Raw genomic sequence first — 7278 nt, 5'->3', positions numbered from 1 at the left:
GCTGAGGCGGAGACTTGGAGATAGAAGAGGAAGAAATAATATATGAATAGTAAATATATAGGATTTTAACTCTCAATCTCCGTTATGCTGCATGTAAAACCGGTTCTATTCTTTCCATGATATGTCGTTGCCTTTTGTTGTACCTTTCTTCCCTTGATACAATATCTCACCAAAATGTCACAGCTTCAATCCTCAGTCGTTGCTGAGTTGGCTTATATCATCCAGGGGAGTGGTAGGGATGCAACAATGTGCTTCAGCGTCCCAGGTTCAAGTTTCTAATCACTATCCAGCCAGCCCCTGCTAAAAGTCAGGCAAAGACAACATCGGCCTGCAAACACTCGCGGTCATGAAAATTGGCCAAGGTACCAGAGAGCAACTGTGCCTGTCAAACTGTATCCGAACAAAGACTGAACCTCTTCAGGAGGGCCTGGGGAAGAGAGAAGATTGGTGGAGGAATACTGGCAAAGAAAACATTAAAACCACAGCACCATTCTCAATATGTCAGCAATGGCTCAGTGGTAGCACTCTCGCCTCAGAGTCAGAAGGTCATGGGTTCAAACCCCCCTCCAAAGACTTGAGCACATAATCCAATCAGTGCAGTACTGGAGAGTTGCACTGTTGGAGGTATTGTCTTTTGGATGAGGCATTAAACTGAGGTCCTCTCAAGTGGATGTAAGAGATCCCTTGACACTATTCAAAGAAAAGCAGAGAAATTCTCCCTGTGTCCTGGCCAATATTTATCCCTCAACCAACATCTCTATTAAAAACAGATTATCTGGCTATGTATCTCATCGCTGTTTGTGGGAGCTTGCTGTGTGCAAATTGGCTGCGACGTTTCCCTATATTACAACAGTGTCTATACTTCTAAAAGTGCTTAATTGGCTGTAAAGAGTTTTGGGACTTCCAGAGGTCACGAAAGGCGGTATATATATGCAACTGATCTGATCGAATGCATCTGTCAATGCAACTTTTAACCAGTCGTTTGTGAGTGCATGAGTGGGGATGACTCTCCCTCCCATTAGTAAAAAACCAGAAATTTCTTGCCGGCTTTGTTTGGAAAACGATCAGTCCACAACGCTGGTGACAGTATAGCTGACATTGGGAACTCACCATAAGGGCCAGTTGGGAGCAAGAAACCTCATCCTACTTCTCCCTGACATAGTTCACTAGAGTACCAGCAACTAACATCATTGAGCCATCCATGTTAGAAACAGAAAGAAAGGAACCATAACAAATGTTTAAAGATATAGGGGGCGATTTTATCCCGGAGCGGAATCGGAGCGTGGGATGGCTGAGGCAGGCAGTGTGCCTTGAAGAAGAAATTGTAGCGAGGCTCGGACGATGTTAACTGTTTAACGATTGACATGTTGTGTTGTGGACTCTCCCCTGAACCCTGCGGAAATGATGAGGTGGCTGGTGGACGGAAGTGGGATTTTGCGCACAGGAGGCCGCCGCTGGGGTCCTTGTCGTAAGTTGAGTGGTGAGAGGGGTGTCTGGAAGCGAACATCTTCAGGAAAGGGGGCAGGGAAGCCTGGGGAAGTGGAGGCCCAAGGTTTTCTTGGGCCAGGAAGAGCGCTGCTGCCTCTTCTGGCCCCACTGCTCTTTTCACTGGTGGCTCCGATGCTGGGTGTCACTGCCACAATCGGCAGTTAAAATTACATCAGCGTCCGAATTATGTCATTGGACCCCGACGTTTAAATATTGCTGAGGTCCGACATGCCTGTGGAGGGCAGCCCCGATGCTGCTAAAAATCTGGCAGTTGAAATTGCACCAGGTGGGCACAATGCAGCATTGGGTTGGTTTGTCCAATTTTAACCCATCTCACGCTCCGCTCATGCCTAGCAAGCTGCGTTAAGATCACGGCCATAGATTTTTTTTTTGCACCAGTTCAAAATCTATTTTGTGCCTTAAGTGGCTGGAACAAACCAACAGTGATTTCTGTAAGTTTCCTCTCAGGATCGTGGCTCTGATATGGGGGAGGAGATGTCTAAAGTCCTATTATTGCTCGACTATTCTGTTACTGCAAAAACAGCTTGGCATTATTCTAACACCACATACAGTGTGAGTTCATATTGGTCATTATATCATTGCTGTTTGTGGGACCTTGCTGTCCACAAATTGTCTGCCATGCTTCCGACATTACAACAGTGACTGCACTTCAAAAGTACTTCATTGGCTGCAAGGCGCTTTGGAACGTCCTGAGGTTGTGTAAGGCACTATATAAATTTCTTTCAGCAAATAAATAAATATGGATGAGGAAGGGCATTTGGCCCATCCTGGTTTATCCAAGACCCTTAATCCCTGCCCCCCGGGTCCCCACCCCACACACACACACATTGCAGCATCTAATTGTTTTTGAAAAGATTCCAAGGTTTTCATAACCAAGATTCCACCAGGAAATCCATTTGATGCATGAGTGGCATTAGCCCTAAATTTTCCCTTTTATTAGTTTGAATGTGTGTCAACCTTTTCTACACTGATTGTTATCTTGTATACCTCCACGATCTCTTTAAGGCTAAGAGTACCAGGTTTCTCTGGTCTTCCCTCAAATTTCCAACGCCAGAAATTGTCCTCGTGGCTTTTCTCTCTAACTGCTTCCAGCTCTCGAATTTCTCCCCTTGCATCTTGGTAACCAGAACTGAACTTCTTCAAAACCACAGAACTCTTCAGTTTGAACATGGTTGCTCTGATGTTAAAAAGCTTTCCATGTTTTAAAAAAAAAACATTCCTGCCTTGTGCTGCCAGACTTAAGCATAAAATAGTTCTGAACCAGTGCGAAAAATACAAAACCATACTGTGTTTCATCAAACATTGGGTGTAACCTCAATAATATTCCAAGATATTTTTGTGGGTTGAAAATATTGGCAGAACAAATCAAGTTGCTCAGATTCAGAAAAATAAGCTTTTATCTCTGAAGGGACAAGAAACTGGGCTCACAACCTCCCTCCTACCACCCCCCTCCCCCCCCAAAAAAAACCCTATGCTTTTTGACTAACTGGCACTATGTGCAGCCTTTCCTCAATAGTGCTGAAATAAATTAGGAATCTCAAATTATCACACTGTTTAAATAATATAACTGCACCACTGAAAGCCATAATAAAGTATGCAGAGTGGAATCTAATCATCACGGTTCCATTTCCAGGAGTTGTTTATGGCATGCTTCACATAAGAAAAACTACTATAATTCACAAATCCATATGGGCTTATCTGTTTATATGAACACACGAATAATGACGCACAGAAAAAGACCCTCTGGTCCATCCAGCCTGTCCCACACAATTGTGATACCTTGTGTATCACAGCATATACTCTCTCCACCCCACCCAAAACCATGTGATCTCCTGGGAGAGGCCTAAAACCAGATTTAAAAACCCAGGCCAATTTGGGGAAAAAAAGCTCTGGGAAATTCCTCTCTGACCCCCTCCCCCCTCCCCCTCCAAGGTGGTCGAAACTAGTCCAGGAGATCGCTCTGGCCTGATAATTCTATGTAATATCTATCTTTTGTGGTCTGAGGTCATGACTTTCACCAGCATTTTTTTAAAGCTGTATTAGCAAAATAATATCTAAAAAACAAATTCTGTGCCTCACAAATTTGTGCTTACAAATGGAATCCCAGACTTGGAAGCACTGGGACTACAGGAGAAGCATAAAACCCATTAAACGCTGGTGAGGTGCATTTTCCCAAGCATCACTCAATAATTTAATTCTCAAATAAAAACAGAAAATGCTGAAAACACTCAGCGGGTCAGGCAGAATCTGTGGAGTTATCAGGAGCATTTTTAACCGAACCCGCCCGTCATTAAACTGACGAGATCGGGTGCAATGCTGGTTTTACACCCAATCTGATTTTATTCTCCATTGAAGTCAGTGGAGAGTAATATTGGGCAGGGTGTAAAACCAGCATTGCACCCGATCCCGAGGGTTTCCTGCCCGACGAGTTAGGTTATGTTTCGGGTCAATGACATTTCCTCAGAGTACCTCTGATAGCGGTAACTCTGTTTGTCTCTCCACAGATGCTGCCTGAGCTGCTAAGTATCTCCGGCATTTTCTGTTTTTAATTCAGATTTCCAGCATCTGCAGTATTTTGATTTTGTTCTATAATTTAATTCTTATGTTGCTGCCCATGAGCAATTTTACATGTGGAGTACACATTTTGTGTCCAAAACCATACCAGTACTGTGAAGGGCTGTCAACAACTCCAATACTTCAATCTGCTATTGTTATTATCTGCTGCTTGCACCTCCTTGGGTCTTAACTGGCCAGCTCGAGACATTTTCAGAACAATCACTAAGGCACAACAACATTTTTTTTAAAAAGTGACAACCTTGAATTTGCCATCATATACAATGAAACCCATGTTGATGGCACATTTGTGTGGGAGATGAGATAATCAGAGCGTAGAAAGTGTTTTAAATTTATTGTTTCAATTTTCAGGGAAGAAACGAGAAATGATTTTATCACCAGGTCTGTTGAAATTGAAAAGAAAATGGAGAAGGTTGTGATTTGATTACGTTTAATGCCATTGCCCTTCACCTCTTTCATTCATCTACTTTGCAATTCAATTCAGTGAAAAATTCCTCCCATGTTGTTTATCACTGAGCAGATTCCTAATGATTCAACTCATTGGCAACTGAAGGACTCTGTTTGGTTTTCCAAATTTATGTGTTTTTTATGTCCTTCAATATCTACAAAAACACTTTTCAATGTATTAATTCATTTGCTTTTGTATTAATAAAGTAGAATTAGAGAGGGATAACAATACCAAAATAAGATTTGCATTTATATATATATGTGCCTTATCACATCATCAAAACACATTAAATTGCTTCATGCCAACAAAATGCCTTAAAACATTTAATACAACGAATTACTTTTGGCATGAATGTAAGCCAAAACCATAGCCATTCTGCTTATCTCAAAGTTAGTTTAGGCTTTCACACTCGCTTTGCACTTCAAGTTTAACACATTACAAAGCAGTTTTGGTTTCGCATCATTGCTAAACTCTTGCAGTGCGAAGCTACCAATCCAAAATGTATGCAAGTAGGTTTATTCCTGGACAAGTTGCAATACATATGTTAAAGTGGGGGATTGTCATCAGGCAAAGTGCATTCAGGTCAATTATTTGTGGCCAAGCATGAGAAGGAGATTTTTTTTACCTCACAACTTACCAATTAATTGGTTTGTTAGCTTCCTCAGCCCAAGTATCCCACATAATTGTTCAGGAGTTATGTATAAGACATTTGATTGTAAACGAGCCTGTCACAATTACTGAAAGTTCTTGTGCTAACATGCTTACAAGCCTGATTTTGCATATTTGCAGGATATAAAATGGCTCCAGGAAGTAGTGCTAAATTAACTCATTTTATGCAATTTAAGATGAGACTTAAGATACTTGGTTCACTCTCAAAAAAAAAAATAATTAGAACGTCATCTATTTCTGAAATAGTCTTTTCAGTTTTCTACATGAGCTCAAGATCTTGCACAATCAACATATTTTACATTGAGCCTGAGATCCTCTGGTCACACCACATGCATCTAACTTTAACTTAATGCCATTAAGTACACGTTTTATTTGGTCCGGAGATACAGTGCAAAAGATAGAGAGATCAAATTCTGTTGAGCTCCCCAGGGTGGAGTGAATGGAATTCAGTCCGCTGAATAAATTGGGTCGGACATTCTGTTGTACTCTACAGCCTTGTCTGTCACATTCTCTGTTACAAGGCTCAATAAAGAAATGCCAGTCTATTAAATAATGCCATGAGGGTTATGTGGTACAACTCTAAATAAGTGCTGTAATTTTTGGAGCCTTGTACTGTTTTAATGTGTTTGAGAAGCCCATGCCTGATACTTCTCTGGAAAGATAATTTCTGAGTTGGTCAATGTAATTTTCCTCCTTCTCAGTCAGAGAAGTTTTGGCTATTTTGAATGCTAATAGAAATTTCAGGAAGGCTATTTGGCCTATCATACCTGAACCAGTGCTAATTCCTCCCCCCAAACCACTACCATCGCCAGAGCTACCTGCTCATTCCCCGTATCCTTTAACATTTTTCATGTCGATCTAATTTCCTCTTAAATGTTGTGCTTTGCTCAGTTTCAGTAGCTACTTGTGTTAATTCCTTTTGTCCTCCCCCTTTCAGATCCTAGTAATCATGGCTTAACAAATAGAGGTTTTGGCTTTCAGCTGGTACAGTGGTTTAAAATACTTAGAAATAATGACATCCATTTTTATTCTATGATTAGTCTCTTCACATCATGTACCTCATTGATGAATCATCATCAAAATGTTCTCCTCTTCATTATATAAAACTGAAACATGTTTTTGTATTAATGAAACATTTTGTATTATAAAACACAGCGATAACTGACTAAGTGGCATTTATTATTTTAAAAGCTTTTGATAAATTTCAGATGCATTAAGGTGGTGTGGGGTGCTGCAACAAATCACATCTTAGGTTACATTCAATTTATCCATCTTCATTTATGAAAGATTTTAGTCTTTCGAAAGTGGATCACATTGCATTTGTTTTACAGGCATCAAACGTGCACCCAAGGGTCAAATGTGTGTTAATTGTGTGTTAACCAGGGTTCAGGGTAAGCACATTCCTTATAAAGTGAAGGGCAAGGCTGGTAGAAGTAGGGAACCTTGGATGACTCGGGAGATTGAGGCCCTAGTCAGAAAAAAGAAGGAGGCATATGACATGCATAGGCACTTGGGATCAAGTGGATCCCTTGAAGAGTATAGAGATTGCCGGAGTAGAGTTAAGAGAGAAATCAGGATGGCAAAAAGGGGATATGAGATTGCTTTGGCAGATAAGGCAAAGGAGAACCCAAAGAGCTTCTACAAATACATAAAGGGCAAAAGAGTAACTAGGGAGAGAGTAGGGCCTCTTAAGGATCAACAAGGTCATCTATGTGCGGAACCACAAGAGATGGGTGAGATCCTAAATGACTATTTCGCATCGGTATTTACGGTTGAGAAAGGCATGGATGTTAGGGAACTTGGGGAAATAAATAGTGATGTCTTGAGGAGTGTACATATTACAGAGAGGGAGGTGCTGGAAGTCTTAACGCGCATCAAGGTAGATAAATCTCCGGGACCTGATGAAATGTATCCCAGGACGTTATGGGAGGTTAGGGAGGAAATTGCGGGTCCCCTAGCAGAGATATTTGAATCATCGACAGCTACAGGTGAGGTGCCTGAAGATTGGAGGGCAGCAAATGTTGTGCCTTTGTTTAAGAAGGGCGGCAGGGAAAAGCCTGGGAACTACAGACCGGTGA

Source organism: Heptranchias perlo, chromosome 13 (assembly GCF_035084215.1).
Source record: "Heptranchias perlo isolate sHepPer1 chromosome 13, sHepPer1.hap1, whole genome shotgun sequence".
NCBI lineage: Eukaryota > Metazoa > Chordata > Chondrichthyes > Hexanchiformes > Hexanchidae > Heptranchias > Heptranchias perlo.
This window is presented reverse-complemented; position numbering follows the sequence as displayed.